General features: G+C 43.9%; 1 protein-coding gene across 2 annotated transcripts in view; it reads left to right on the forward strand.

Annotated features, from left to right (window-relative positions):
* Positions 1 to 1,316: 1,316 nt before the first annotated feature.
* The window catches only part of LOC140424986 (shugoshin 1-like), a 51,533-nt gene continuing 38,070 nt past the window's right edge, over positions 1,317 to 14,779 (forward strand). The window contains exon 1 of one of the 2 annotated variants that reach the window (XM_072508730.1): positions 1,317 to 1,414. The gene's annotated coding sequence lies outside the window, so the exon portion shown is untranslated. Of the gene's footprint in view, positions 1,415 to 8,008; positions 8,087 to 14,779 lie in introns of those variants that run through there. The other variant, XM_072508731.1, reaches the window with a different exon arrangement.

Raw genomic sequence — 14,779 nt, forward strand, 5'->3', positions numbered from 1 at the left:
GGAGCAAGGTGACTAGTGGTGTTTTACAGGGATCCGTGCTCGGACCACTGTTGTTTGTGATATACATAAATGATCTGCACGAAGGTATAGGTGGCCTGATTAGCAAGTTTGCAGGTGATACTAAGATTGCAGATAGCGAGGAGGACTTTCAGAGAATACAGCAAAATATAAATAGATTGGAGAGTTGGGCAGAGAAATGGCAGATGGAGTTCAATCCAGGCAAATGCGAGGTTATGCATTTTGGATGATCAATTCAAGAGCAATGGAAGAGTCCTGGGGAAAATTGATGTACAGAGAGATCTGGGAGTTCAGGTCCATTGTACCCTGAAGGTGGCAACGCAGGTCGATAGAGTGGTCAAGAAGGCATGGAGCATGCTTCCCTTCATCGGAAGGGGTATTGAGTACAAGAGTTGGCAGGTCATGTTACAGTTGTATAGGCCTTTGGTTAGGCCACATTTGGAATACTGCATGCAGTTCTGGTCGCCACATTACCAGAAGGATGTGGATGCTTTAGAGAGGGTGCAGAGGAGGTTCACCAGGGTGTTGCCTGGTGTGGAGGGTGCTAGCTATGAAGAAAGGTTGAGTAGATTAGGATTGTTTTTGTTGGAAAGACGGAGGTTGAGGGGGGACCTGATTGAGGTCTACAAAATTATGAGAGGTATGGATAGGGTGGATAGCAACAAGCTTTTTCCAAGAGTGGGGATGTCAATTACAAGGGGTCACGATTTCAAGGTGAGAGGGGGAACGTTTAAGGGAGATGTGCGTGGAAAGTTTTTTTACACAGAGGGTGGTGGGTGCCTGGAACGCTTTGCCAGTGGAGGTGGTAGAGGCAGGCACAATAGCATCATTTAAGATGCATCTAGACAGATATATGAATGGGCGGGGAACAGAGGGAAGTCAATCCTTGGAAAATAGGTGACAGGTTTAGATAAAGGATCTGGATCGGTGCAGGCTGGGAGGGCCGAAGGGCCTGTTCCTGTGCTGTAATTTTCTTTGTTCTTTGGCTTTATAGTGGTCCTGTCCTGTCTGATGATTGGCTGTGCTGTATGTTTACTGGGCATCCTATGTGTCAATCACTGCCTACCTGCCGCTCATTATATACGAGTGGATATTATGACACTTCCTGGTTAACTTGTAACTCTCAAGCGCCCCAACTTAACCTTCACGTCTCATCTTTACATAATTACAATGAAAGACTGTAAAATCCACCTGGATGGACCGAATAGTGTGCTTCTGCTCCCCATTTAACAGCGTTGGAAAAACCTCCTCACACCAGCTCCCTCCTCCTAACGTCATGAGCACCGGCCGTTGGTGGTCACGTGCTCAACTCACCAACAGCCAATCAGCTTCGGCGGTGGCCAAGTTTGAATCGGTTGTTTAGAATCTGCAATCGGACAGCGCGAGTCTGCAGCAGGTAGGCCCGGGACACCGAGACGGGACCCGGGTGGGGGGTTGGACACCGAGACGGGACCCGGGTGGGGGGTTGGACACTGAGCGGGAGACGGGACCCGGGTGGAGGTGGGGAGCTGAGCGGGAGACGGGACCCGGGTGGGGGTTGGACATTGAGCGGGAGACGGGACCCGGGTGGAGGTGGGGAGCTGAGCGGGAGACGGGACCCGGGTGGAGGTGGGGAGCTGAGCGGGAGACGGGACCCGGGTGGAGGTGGGGAGCTGAGCGGGAGACGGGACCCGGGTGGAGGTGGGGAGCTGAGCGGGAGACGGGACCCGGGTGGAGGTGGGACACTGAGCGGGAGACGGGACCCGGGTGGAGGTGGGGAGCTGAGCGGGAGACGGGACCCGGGTGGAGGTGGGGAGCTGAGCGGGAGACGGGACCCGGGTGGAGGTGGGGAGCTGAGCGGGAGACGGGACCCGGGTGGAGGTGGGGAGCTGAGCGGGAGACGGGACCCGGGTGGAGGTGGGGAGCTGAGCGGGAGACGGGACCCGGGTGGAGGTGGGGAGCTGAGCGGGAGACGGGACCCGGGTGGAGGTGGGGAGCTGAGCGGGAGACGGGACCCGGGTGGAGGTGGGGAGCTGAGCGGGAGACGGGACCCGGGTGGAGGTGGGGAGCTGAGCGGGAGACGGGACCCGGGTGGAGGTGGGGAGCTGAGCGGGAGACGGGACCCGGGTGGAGGTGGGGAGCTGAGCGGGAGACGGGACCCGGGTGGAGGTGGGGAGCTGAGTGAAACGGCGAGAATCGTAGTCCGGGATGTGCTGCAGTTTTCTGGTCTTCCAACGTAGAACTGGAGCAGCGTCCTTCAGGCCTGCTCGCTTCACAAACAGCAGCAGCAACACGATTGACGGCGACCGACCTCTCTAGTAAAGGGAGGGGATTGTGTGTCCACTTATGCCCACATAGGATTCTTTTTGTTTTTGCCTTTGGCCAAGTCCTTGTGTCACTTGGGACACAGGTGAGAACAGACGCGTCATTCCGGTGCCCTTCCGCGTTACTGAAACTAAACGACTGAGGATGGGAAACATTAGTCAGCTAAAACTAAGGAGGAATTTGCATATATATCCAAAGGCGCAACAGCCAGTCTGAAAACTGAATACAGTACGAAGTCTTACAACACCAGGTTAAAGTCCAACAGGTTTGTTTCGATGTCACTAGCTTTCGGAGCGCTGCTCCTTCCTCAGGTGAATGAAGAGGTCTGTTCCAGAAACACATATATAGACAAATTCAAAGATGCCAAACAATGCTAGGAATGCGAGCATTAGCAGGTGATTAAATCTTTACAGATCCAGAGATGGGGTAACCCCAGGTTAAAGAGGTGTGAATTGTCTCAAGCCAGGAATTCACACCTCTTTAACCTGGGGTTACCCCATCTCTGGATCTGTAAAGATTTAATCACCTGCTAATGCTCGCATTCCTAGCATTGTTTGGCATCTTTGAATTTGTCTATATGTGTTTCTGGAACAGACCTCTTCATTCACCTGAGGAAGGAGCAGCGCTCCGAAAGCTAGTGACATCGAAACAAACCTGTTGGACTTTAACCTGGTGTTGTAAGACTTCGTACTGTGCTCACCCCAGTCCAACGCCGGCATCTCCACATCATGAAAACTGAATAGGTAGAGAACTGTTTCAGCTGCAGCAGACAAAATTACTCATTTATTTGGAGTGAATAGGGGGGGGGGTGTTTCCACCAATTCGGGAGTAATAAGATAATTAGCTGATAATTAAAACTGAGTGAAACATTTGGTATTTATTTAGTTGAGTACTGATTGCTTTGCAATAGCCAATAAGATGCGCCAATGACTACTCAAAGCAGAAGTACACTATTTAATCTCGCAAGTGTTTTCTACCATACAATAAGATCGTGGGTCTGTACACGAACTTACATATCCCACTATATGTTTGGTTAACAATCTGTCAAATCTAATTTAAAATTAACAACCACCTCAGTATCTGCTGATTGTAGAAATAACTTCTATCTTTGTACAGTAAGAAGTCTTACAACACCAGTGCTCTGAAAGCTAGTGCTTGAAACAAACCGGCTGGACTTTAACCTGGTGTTGTAAGACTTCTTACTGTGCTCACCCCAGTCCAACGTCGGCATCTCCACATCATGGCTTCTATCTTTGTATGCAGAGGGTTTCCGACCCATTCTGAAAGGCCAGGCTCTAATTTTTATGCATTGCTCCTTAGTCTTGGATTTCCCAACCAGCAGAATGAGTTTCACTATCAGTTTATTTAAAACCTTGAAAACTTAGAAGATTAGGGAGTGATTTGATAAACATTTCAGATAAGTACAACTCTGAAGTCTTGTACTTGGTTTTTGTAAATTAAATTGGAATTTGTCTCCTGCTGATATATCCATGGTGTACTATCTTCAAGGCCATCATTATATCATTCCTCTCGGAGCAGTCATGCATAGCAGCACAATGGCTTATAAAATACTCTGTATTCTTGTCCTTTAGATAACATGGCCAGTAAGCATCTCCATTGGCCTTTTTTGATTATTTCCTGTATCTGTACATGAACCCTCAATCCACTTTCAACTTTTCATCATTTAAAAGTACTGATTTATTCTTTTTAGCCATAATGTGGAGATGCTGTCGTTGGACTGGGGTGAGCACAGTAGAAGTCTTACACCAGGTTAAAGTCCAACAGGTTTGTTTCGAATCACTAGCTTTCGGAACATAGCTCCTTCCTTCACCCGAGGAAGGAGCTGTGCTCCGAAAGCTAGTGATTCGAAATATGCCTGTTGGACTTTAACCTGGTGTTGTAAGATTCTTACTGTATTATTTTTAGGCCTGATGACCTCATGTTTACAAGAAAAGAAACATTTGCATCCCTCTCTCCATCATATTCTAACTCTCACTTGATTCAAAATTTCCCATTCTGTACACATTACATGAGTTTAGAGATGGAGGTCTAGATATAACTGGGCAAGTAAATCAGAGATTCAGCCAATTTCCTGGGGACGTGGATTCAAATCTCACCACAGCAGCTGGGAGAATTTTGGGCGACATGATAGCACAGTGATTAACACTTGCTTCACGGCACTAGGGTCCCAGGTTCCATTCACGGCTTGGGTCACTGTCTGTGTGGAGTCTGCACGTTCTCCGCATGTCTGCGTGGGTTTCCTCCGGGTGCTCCGGTTTCCTCCCACAAGTCACGAAAGATGTGCTGTTAGGTGAACTGGACATTCTGAATTCTCCCTCCGTGCACCTGAACAGGTGAACTGGACATTCTGAATTCTCCCTCCGTGCACCTGAACAGGTGAACTGGACATTCTGAATTCTCCCTCCATGCACCTGAACAGGCGACTAGGGGATTTTCACAGCAACCTCATTGCGGTGTTAATGTAAGCCGACTTGTGACAATAAAGATTATTAATAGATTTGGAATATAAAACCACAATGTAAAAATTGTAAAATATCACACTAATATGTGTATAGCATCACTGAGACTGGTATAGTTGTGCCAGTCTCAGCAATGGTGACCATGAAGCTATCAATTGTTGTTTAAAAAAACCTATCTGATTCACATATGTACTTTGGGGAAGAAAATCTGGCAACCTAGCCTGTTCTAGCCAACTTGTGACTCTAGACACAGCGATATGGCTGCATTCGTAACTGCCCTCGGAAATGACCTAACAACCTACTCAGTTCATTGGAAATTAGGGGTGGGCAGCAAATGCTGGCCCTGCTAGCAACAGCTACATCCCATTAAAGAATAAAGAACAGTAAATATTCAAATTTGTAATTACGATTTGTGCCCTTTGAGAAGCGAATGAGCATTTGAAGCAGAGGATGGTTCAGTGCTGAGGAGAATTACATTATGGTGTGACCTTCAATGCGCACACTTTCCCAAGTTGCTTCATGGGATGCAAGAAAATACTGAATTGGAAAGGGAGAGATTGTGAAGCAATTCTGAGTTAAAATGATGAGATTAGTCAGAGATTTTAAAGAGGAAGGGAGGCTAATGGTTGAAGGAATTCAGGACGACAGGACCCAGGCGTTGTTGGGTGTATGCACTATTGTGTGTTATCACAGTCTGGAGGAAGTTAGAGATCATAGAATTACATGATGCAGGACGGGGGGCCATTTGATACAGCAGGTAATAAAGAAAGCAAATGGAATGTTGCCATTTTTAGCTAAAGGAATAGAGTATAAAGGTAAGAAGTGTTGCAACTGTACAAGGCATTGGTGAGACTACACCTGGAGTATTGTGCACAGTTTTAGTCCCCTTATTTGAGGAAAGATGGCATTTGGAGGCGGTTCAGAGGAGGTTCACTAGATTGATTCCAGAGATACAGGGTTTGTCTTACGAAGAGAGAGTTAAGGCCAATACTTTCTAGAAGAATTGGAGATCAAATTGAGGTATATAAGATGATAAACGGTATAGATAAAGTAGACGTGGAGAAGATGCTTCCTGTTGTGGGGTATTCTAGAACGAGAGGTCATTGTCTCAGGATAAGGGGTAACAAATTTAAAACAGATGAGAAAGTACTTCTCCCAAACGGCTGTAAATCTGTGGAATTTGCTACCCCAGAGTGGTGGTTGCTGGAACAATAAGTAAATTTAAGGATGAGTTTGACAGATTTTTAATTGGTAATAGGTTGAAGGGTTACGGAGAATGGGCAGGATGGTGGAGTTGAGCCCATGATGAGATCAGCCATGCTTGTATGAATGGTGGAGCATGCTTGAGAGGCTGAATTGCCTCGTGCAGCCCCTAGTTCTTATGTTCTAAGAAATAATTATTCTGTCTAATTCCGCCTTCCAGATCGTGTTGAATAATAAGGGGTTTATTGATTAATAAGGGGAGCGGGGTTATGTGGAGAAAACAGAAGAATGGGGATGAGGAACATATCAGCCATGATCGAATGGCGGAGCAGATTCAATGGGCTGAATGGCCGAATTCTGCTCCTCATCTTATGGTCCATCATGTCTGTGTTGGCTCTTTGGAAGTGCTATCCAATTTGCCCTACTCCCTGTTTTTCTTTCCTACAGCCCAGCACATGTTTACATTTCAAGTAAATATCCAATGTATTGAATCTGCTTCCACTACCTAGGTTAGGTGGATTGGCCATGATAAATTGCCCTTAATGACCAAAAAGGTTAGGAGGGGTTATTGGGTTACGGGGATAGGGTGGAAGTGAGGACTTAAGTGGGTCGGTGCAGACTCGATGGGCCGAATGGCCTCCCTCTGCATTCCATGGCCTCCATCTGCATTCCATGTTCTCCTTCTGCGTTCCATGTTCTATGTGCCCTTTCCAGTAGTGCGCTCCAGATCATCGTACTTTGCTGTGTAATTTATTTTTATTGCGTTGCCTCTGGTTCTTTTACCTTTGCATCTGAGTCCTCTGATATCTGACCCTTCTGCCACTGAAAGAGTAAATACAGGAAAGAGAAATTTAAGATTTTTCACACATTTATCAAATCTTGCCTACCGTGAGGAGAACAATCACTGTTTCTCTAGTCTCTTCACTTAACTAAAGTATTTAAACTTTGATACTATTCCATACTCTTGCAAAGGCCATGTCGTCACTGTCCCTTGATTTGAGGATGATGTCTACTCGGGGCCATGGATTTCTCCCACCATTCTTCATGTCACTGAACAGGCTAATTTTTGACCTCCATATCTGAAGGGCAGGTTGTCCCATGGAATCTGGATTGTAGGATTTGATCCATGTGCGTTCTTGCATTCCAACTTGAAAAGTTTAGTGTTTTCTTTCTTTGGCTATAAACATGGTGATCTCATTGTGTGTGGTTCCTGAGCCAGGAGAGGGTAGTCAGCCTTTTTTAATGGCACCTTTCTAGTCCCCTCACCTTTTGGGATGAGTAAAGGAAAAGGTATGCTGAAGTGGACTGCTCAGTACAGATGCTGCTGCTCAAAGACAATTCTGTCCCAACACAGGCATCCAACGGCCTTCATGCAGCTTGTGCTTGTGTGCAGAATTCTTGACAGGGGTTTCCCATGGAGGCAGTGACAGAGTGATATTGTCGCTGAACTAGGAATCCAGAAACTCAAGATTATGTTCTGGGGATGCAGGTTCAAATCCCACCACCGGTGAAATTTGAATTAAATAAAAAATAATTTGAAATTATAAGTCAATTGTCTTAAAACCCCACCTGGGTCACTAATGTTCTTTAGGATAAGAAACCTGCTGTCCTTACCTGATCCACATGGTTGACCCTTAATGCCCTCTGGGATGGGCCCAGCCAGTTACGCCATATCCCATGGGCAAATTTAAAAATGCCTTGGCCTTGTTGCCAATCTGCCTTCTCCATCGGACCTGGCTAGTGGACATTGGCCGAAACCTTTGTGTGACTTTGTTTAACATGGCGGCTGGGCACCGCCATTGTACATATAAGCTTGACAGGTTGGTAGTCAGATTTTGGTGACTGTCAAACCACAGTGACGGGACCACCTTGCTACTGTAGCCATTGTCTTGTCTTGTCTTTGCAGACTTTGAGATTCACAGTCGTCCTTCCTCTGTTCTGCCATTAAGGACTTTTGGACTGTGCTTTGTCTGACAGCTCCTGCCAACCTTACTGCCATTGATGACCCTACCAGGAGCAAGATGCTTGCAACGTCATCGCCCAGGATCATTGGAACTCTAAAGCTTCACCACCACATTATGGTGGTGACACATTGTTTAAGGCTGTGACATCCTTCCTAAAATGTGGTGCCCAGAATTGGATATACTGCTCCATCTGGGAATTAGTGTTTACCACTAGAGTCCATCTGGTGTAGGTGCCGTTAGGAAGGAAGTTCCAGGCTTTTGACCCAGTGACATTGAAAGAATGGCGATTATAAATCCAAGAGGGTGGAGTGTTGATTGGAAGGGAACTATCAAGTTTTCCCATGCACTTACTTTTCTTAGCCTTCAGTGGTAGAGGTCATAGGTTTGGAAGGTGCCATCAAAGAAGACTTGACAAATTGTTGCAGTGCAGCTTGTTGATGCTAAACACTTACATTTGGTTCTGTATTCGGAAATGAGGGTGTGAATAAGATACCAGAAATGTTGGGAAAAGCAGGGTTTAGTGAGAGGGAGGAACTGAAGAAGATCAGTGTTAGTAGAGAAATGGTGTTGGGGAAATTGGGATTGAAGGCTGTTAATCTAGATCCCAGAGTATTTAAGGAAGTGGCTCTAGAAATCGTGGATGCATTGGTGGTCATCTTCCAGGATTCCATATACTCTGGAACAATTCCTGCAGATTGAAGGGGAGCTCGTGTAACTCCACTATTTTAAAAAAAGAAGGTAGAGAGAAAACAGGGAATTATAGACCAGTAAGCCTGGCATCAGTAGTGGGGAAATTTATAGAATTCATTATCAAAGATTTTATAGCAGAGCATGTGAAAACAGTGGTAGGATCAGACAGAGTCAGCATGGATGTATGAAGGGAAAATCATGTTTGACAAATCTACTGAAATTCTTCAAGTATAAATAGAGTTGACGAGGGGGAGCTAGTTGATGTGGTATATTTGGACTTGCAGAAGATATTGTGTAAAATTAAATATGATTGGGGGTAGTGTATTGAGATGAATAGAAAACTGGTTGACAAACAGGAAACAAAGAATAGGAATAAAAAGGTCTTTTTCAAATTGGCAAGCAGTGACGTGTGGGGTAAGGAGGGATTGGTGCTAGGACCCTAGCTATTCACAATATATAATGTCTTGGATGAGGGAACAAAGTGAAATATCTCCTAATTTGCAGATGACACAAAGCTGGGTGGGAAGGTGAGCTGTGAGGAGAATGCAGAGATCCTTCAGTGTGATTTGGACAAGTTGAGTGAGTGGGATAATGAATGAACATAGAACATAGAAAATACAGCACAGAACAGGCCCTTCGGCCCACGATGTTGTGCCGAACCTTTGTCCTAGATTAATCATAGATTATCATTGAATTTACAGTGCAGAAGGAGGCCATTCGGCCCTTTGAGTCTGCACCGGCTCTTGGAAAGAGCACCATACCCAAACTCAACACCTCCACCCAACACCAAGGGCAATTTGGACATTAAGGGCAATTTATCATTGGCCAATTCACCTAACCCGCACATCTTTGGACTGTGGGAGGAAACCGGAGCACCCGGAGGAAACCCACGCAGACACGGGGAGGACGTGCAGACTCCGCACAGACAATGACCCAAGCCGGAATCGAACCTGGGACCATGGAGCTGTGAAGCAATTGTGCTATCCACAATGCTACCGTGCTGCCCTTAAGAACAAATAAATCTACATTATATCATTTTACCGTCATCCATGTACCTATCCAATAGCTGCTTGAAGGTCCCTAATGTTTCCGACTCAACTACTTCCACAGGCAGTGCATTCCATGCCCCCACTACTCTCTGGGTAAAGAACCTACCTCTGATATCCCTCCTATATCTTCCACCTTTCACCTTAAATTTATGTCCCCTTGTAATGGTGTGTTCCACCCAGGGAAAAAGTCTCTGACTGTCTACTCTATCTATTCCCCTGATCATCTTATAAACCTCTATCAAGTCGCCCCTCATCCTTCTCCGCTCTAATGAGAAAAGGCCTAGCACCCTCAACCTTTCCTCGTAAGACCTACTCTCCATTCCAGGCAACATCCTGGTAAATCTTCTTTGCACCTTTTCCAGAGCTTCCACATCCTTCCGAAAATGAGGCGACCAGAACTGTACACAGTACTCCAAATGTGGCCTTACCAAAGTTTTGTACAGCTGCATCATCACCTCACGGCTCTTAAATTCAATCCCTCTGTTAATGAACGCGAGTACACCATAGGCCTTCTTCACAGCTCTATCCACTTGAGTGGCAACTTTCAAAGATGTATGAACATAGACCCCAAGATCTCTCTGCTCCTCCACATTGCCAAGAACTCTACCGTTAACCCTATATTCCGCATTCATATTTGTCCTTCCAAAATGGACAACCTCACACTTTTCAGGGTTAAACTCCATCTGCCACTTCTCAGCCCAGCTCTGCATCCTATCTATGTCTCTTTGCAGCCGACAACAGCCCTCCTTACTATCCACAACTCCACCAATCTTTGTAGGGCAGTATAATTTAGATAAATGCAGGTTATCCACATCGGTAGCAAAAATGAGAAGGCAGATTATTATCTGAATGGCATAAATAAGGAGAGTAGAATGTGCTACGAGACCTGGATGTCCTCATACACCAGCCACTGAATGTAAGCATGCAGGAGGTAAAGAAGGCAAATGTTATGCTGACCTTCATTGAGAGAGGTTTCGAGTACCGGAGCAGGGATGTCTTGCTACAATTATACAGGGCTTTTGTGAGACCACACCTGGAATATTGTGTGCAGTTTTGGTCTCCTTATCTGAGGAAGGATGATCTTGCTATAGAGAGAGTAGCAAAGGTTTACCAGACTGATTTCTGGGATGGCGGGACTGCTGTATGAGGACAGATTGAGTCGGTTAGGATTGTATTCGCTGGAGGCTCTCATAGAAACCTATAAAATTCTAACGGGACTAGACAGGGCAAGGAGGATGTTCCTATTGGTGGGAGTGTCCAGAACTAGGGGTCATTATCTTAGGATACGGGGTAGACCATTTAGGACGGATATGAGGAGAATTTATTGTACCCAGAAAGCGGTGAGCCTGTGAATTCGTTACCACAGGAAGTAGTTGAGGGTGCAAAATATTATATGTTTTCAAGAAGCAGTAGGAGAGAGGATCTGGGGCGAAGAGGATCAAAGGAAATGGGGGGGGGGGATTTGACTATTGAGTTGGATTATCAGCCATGATCATAATGAATGGTTGAGCAGGCTCAAATGGCCAAATGGCCTGCTCCTATTTCCTATGTAAGTTAAAAAGAAAGATTCATGCTGAATTAAATGACAATCCACTGTTACCGTTACAACTTTTGTGCACAGCACTTCCACAAACCTACTAACTTTCTTATTCTAATTAAAGTGAAGTGGATATGATTTAATTGCAAATTTGTTGTTGCATCTGAATTTTCCAACCATATAGTTGAGCAATCCAGGATTAAAAGTAAAGTTGGTCATAAAAATCATTTAAAAAAAAAAAAAAAAAATTACAGTACCCAATTCATTTTTCCCAATTGAGGTGCAATTTAACATGGGCAATCCACCTACCCTGCACATCTTTTGGGTTGTGGGGGCGAAACACACGCAAACACGGGAGAATGTGCAAACTCCACACGGACAGTGACCCAGAGCCGGGGTTGAATCTGGGAACTCGGCGCCATGAGGCAGCAATACTAACCACTGAGCCACCATGCTGCCTATAATAATCATAATGTACCAAACAATCAGTATATATTTTCAAGTGTATAAAAACAATTTTTGTTTTGATGGAATAAAGTGACATTCAAAGATTACAATTATTACAATTGCAACAGCTCAGTAGGCATTGAATAGAGTAAACATTTGTGTGCTCAAAATAGGGCCTGTTTTCTGGTTTGCATGTGTGGCACATAGTGTATGTCCTGATCTCACATGGTGCACATCCCTAATTTAGGTGGGAAGATCATAGATTTTTAATGACAGATTTAATGGCAAAATTAATCCCACCATTTTAAATCCCTCAGATTTTTACTGGATATCAGTAAAGAAATATTTCAATTATCCTTAATTATAATCTTGATATGGTGTGGATTTGGCACCATGACATAATAAAATCTATTATTTCACTTTAAAAGAAAAATATGGCAGATGGCATTAAATGTAGATAAATATAATATGCAAATGTGTAGGTCTAATGGCAAGCATGTGTATACCATGTTGAGTTCGAAATTTAAAATCTGTTGATTAGGGAAGTGACATAGCTGTTATTGTACATGAATTGCTGAAGGCTCACAGCCAGTGTCAATATAGTAGTGAATGTAAAGGTAACAAGGATGCATAACTAGCATAATTTGATATAAAACAAATAGCACCTTGATGTCCTTGCTGTGATGAATGTAGGAATTCCAGATTATATGTATTTAATGCAGTAAGGGCTAAAAGCTGGGCTAGTACATGACTGCTGCAGTCATGTTTTTAAAAATCCTGGTTTGAAAGACAGCCAGACTTTGTGGCTACAAAAGGGATAATTAAAGCATCATAAAAGTTGGGCTAATGGAATTTTGTTTATATGGAGATTGTTCCCTGGGGACTAGAGACATTGTGTTTTGCTTTAGTATGATGATGTAGTTATTGGTAGGATCCAGGAGCTGAAGCAGTCAGGTGTTGAGTTTCAGTTCAGTTTTGAAAGGGGATGTGAACAGGCAGGTAGCTTTTTGCCAAATGCTGGGAAGTTAAACAATAGTTTGACACGGGCAAGAATCTGCAAGCTGGTTCCTGAAGGATCTCTCTCAAAGCAATTTATCCAAGATATCTTGTGATGAATGTAGGAATTTCAGACATTGTATTACAGGTTGAGCATCCCTTTTCCAAAAATCCGAAATCTGCACTTTTTTTGAGCACATCGCCCATGTGCAGTTCCCAATGTGCACCATACCTGCTCAATATATACCAAAATCCGAAAAATTCTTGAAATTCGATAAACACTTTGCTGCAAGCATTTTGGATGAGGGATTTTCAACCTGTATATGTATTTGGTGCAGCAAGGGTTAAAAGCCTGGGTTAATGTGTGTATGACTGCTGCAGTAGTGTTTTTAAAAATCCTGGTTTATAGGGCAACTATTTTTGAGAGCCAGAGGTGCAATTAAAGCATTGAAAAAGCTTGGGCTAATGGATATTTGTTGTGATTAAAACGGTTCCCTGTGGAGTAGTTAATTAGATGTATTGTGTTTCAGCTTAGTAAGATGTAATTAATGGGAGGAGCTAGAGTACCAGGCATTTTGTAAAAAAGCAGTTTAGTTTTGATTAAAGATTTGACTGAGGGCAGAGCAGAAGCATATTTGCCTGTGAACGTGTTTCAAAAGTGAATTGGTTCTGGAAGTCAAACTATGAATACCATTTCTGAAGACTTCAGCTAGAGATTCTGCATTGTTCTGACAGGATTCAGGTACTTAAGTCTCAAAGAACATTTCTTCACGTATGCCTGGGTCTACTAACTGTATTTAAAAGTGGATTGAGATCTGAGATGGTTCTGTTTGGAGTAGAAGTAAAGATAAGTTATTGTGTCACTATATTGATTAGCATTGTTTAACAGGTAACTGTATGCTAATTTCTTGTCTGATGTTAAAGATATTTTAGTACAGTGAAAAGACTGGACCCCAACAGTTGCTAGGATACTGAACCAAACCCCCAATATTTATTTTAATTTTGTAAGATTGTGAGGAAAGGATATTTCGCTCCATGAGTGATTTCACAAAGAAATAGGCATGTGGTACATTAAAACAAACTTTTCACTAACACAGTATTAAAATCCTAACATCACCTGAAAATAGCTTACAATTACCCCTTAAGCAATGCTACTCAATACAGTGAATATACAGATTTGAGCCTGGCCCCGCCTCACTCTGTGTGGAGTTTGCACATTCCCCCCGTGTCTGAGTGGGCCTCACCCCACAACCTGTGCAGAGTAGGTGGATTGGCCATGCTAAATTGCCCCTTAATTAGAAAAAGAAATAATGAATACAATAGCCTTGCTATCTTTATTCCCACTTCAACAACAAGAAAATAAACCATCTTGGCTCTCAATCCACCTTAAATGTCAATGGCATGAAAAATATTTGCTTTACAGAGTTATTCTTTGAGAAAGAGAACAGATCTGACTCTGGTTGAACCCCTGCAGAAACTCTGGCAGAATGTCTTCAAAAGCTGTTTTCAACTGGCTCATTTCAGCTTCCCCTTGTCCTCTGACAAGTCTACACTGCTTGAAATACAGTTAATATCTTTCAACTAACTTGCAGTAAGAGCAGAACTATTTCAATGTGCACTCCTTCAGCCAGATCAGAACTCTACTGAAAATGCTAAAATGCCTGATGCCAGAGCTCAACCTAGCAATGACATCATCTCACCAAGTTGAAATCTATTTAACTCCTTGGGGAGTCCCCTTAATAAAAATAAAATTGCATTAGCCCAAGTTTTTACAATGGTTAATTGCATCCCAGGCTCCTAAAACCTTTGTTGCCTTTCAAACCAAAATTATTTTTAAAAACGTGACTTCAGCAGTCAACCTCACTCGAATCCACGCTATTAACCCTAACTTAACCAAATACTTGTAATACATTACATCTGAAATTTCTACATTCATCACAAAGTTTGTTTTAATATACCATATCCCTATTTTGCGTGAAATCACTCCTGGAGTGAAGTATCTTTCCTCAGTCTTACAAAATTACAATAAAATATTGAGGTTTCTGTCCACTATCCTAGCCATTGTTGGGGTCTGGTCCGGGATCATAATCT

This window comes from Scyliorhinus torazame, chromosome 6, assembly GCF_047496885.1.
Source record: "Scyliorhinus torazame isolate Kashiwa2021f chromosome 6, sScyTor2.1, whole genome shotgun sequence".
NCBI lineage: Eukaryota > Metazoa > Chordata > Chondrichthyes > Carcharhiniformes > Scyliorhinidae > Scyliorhinus > Scyliorhinus torazame.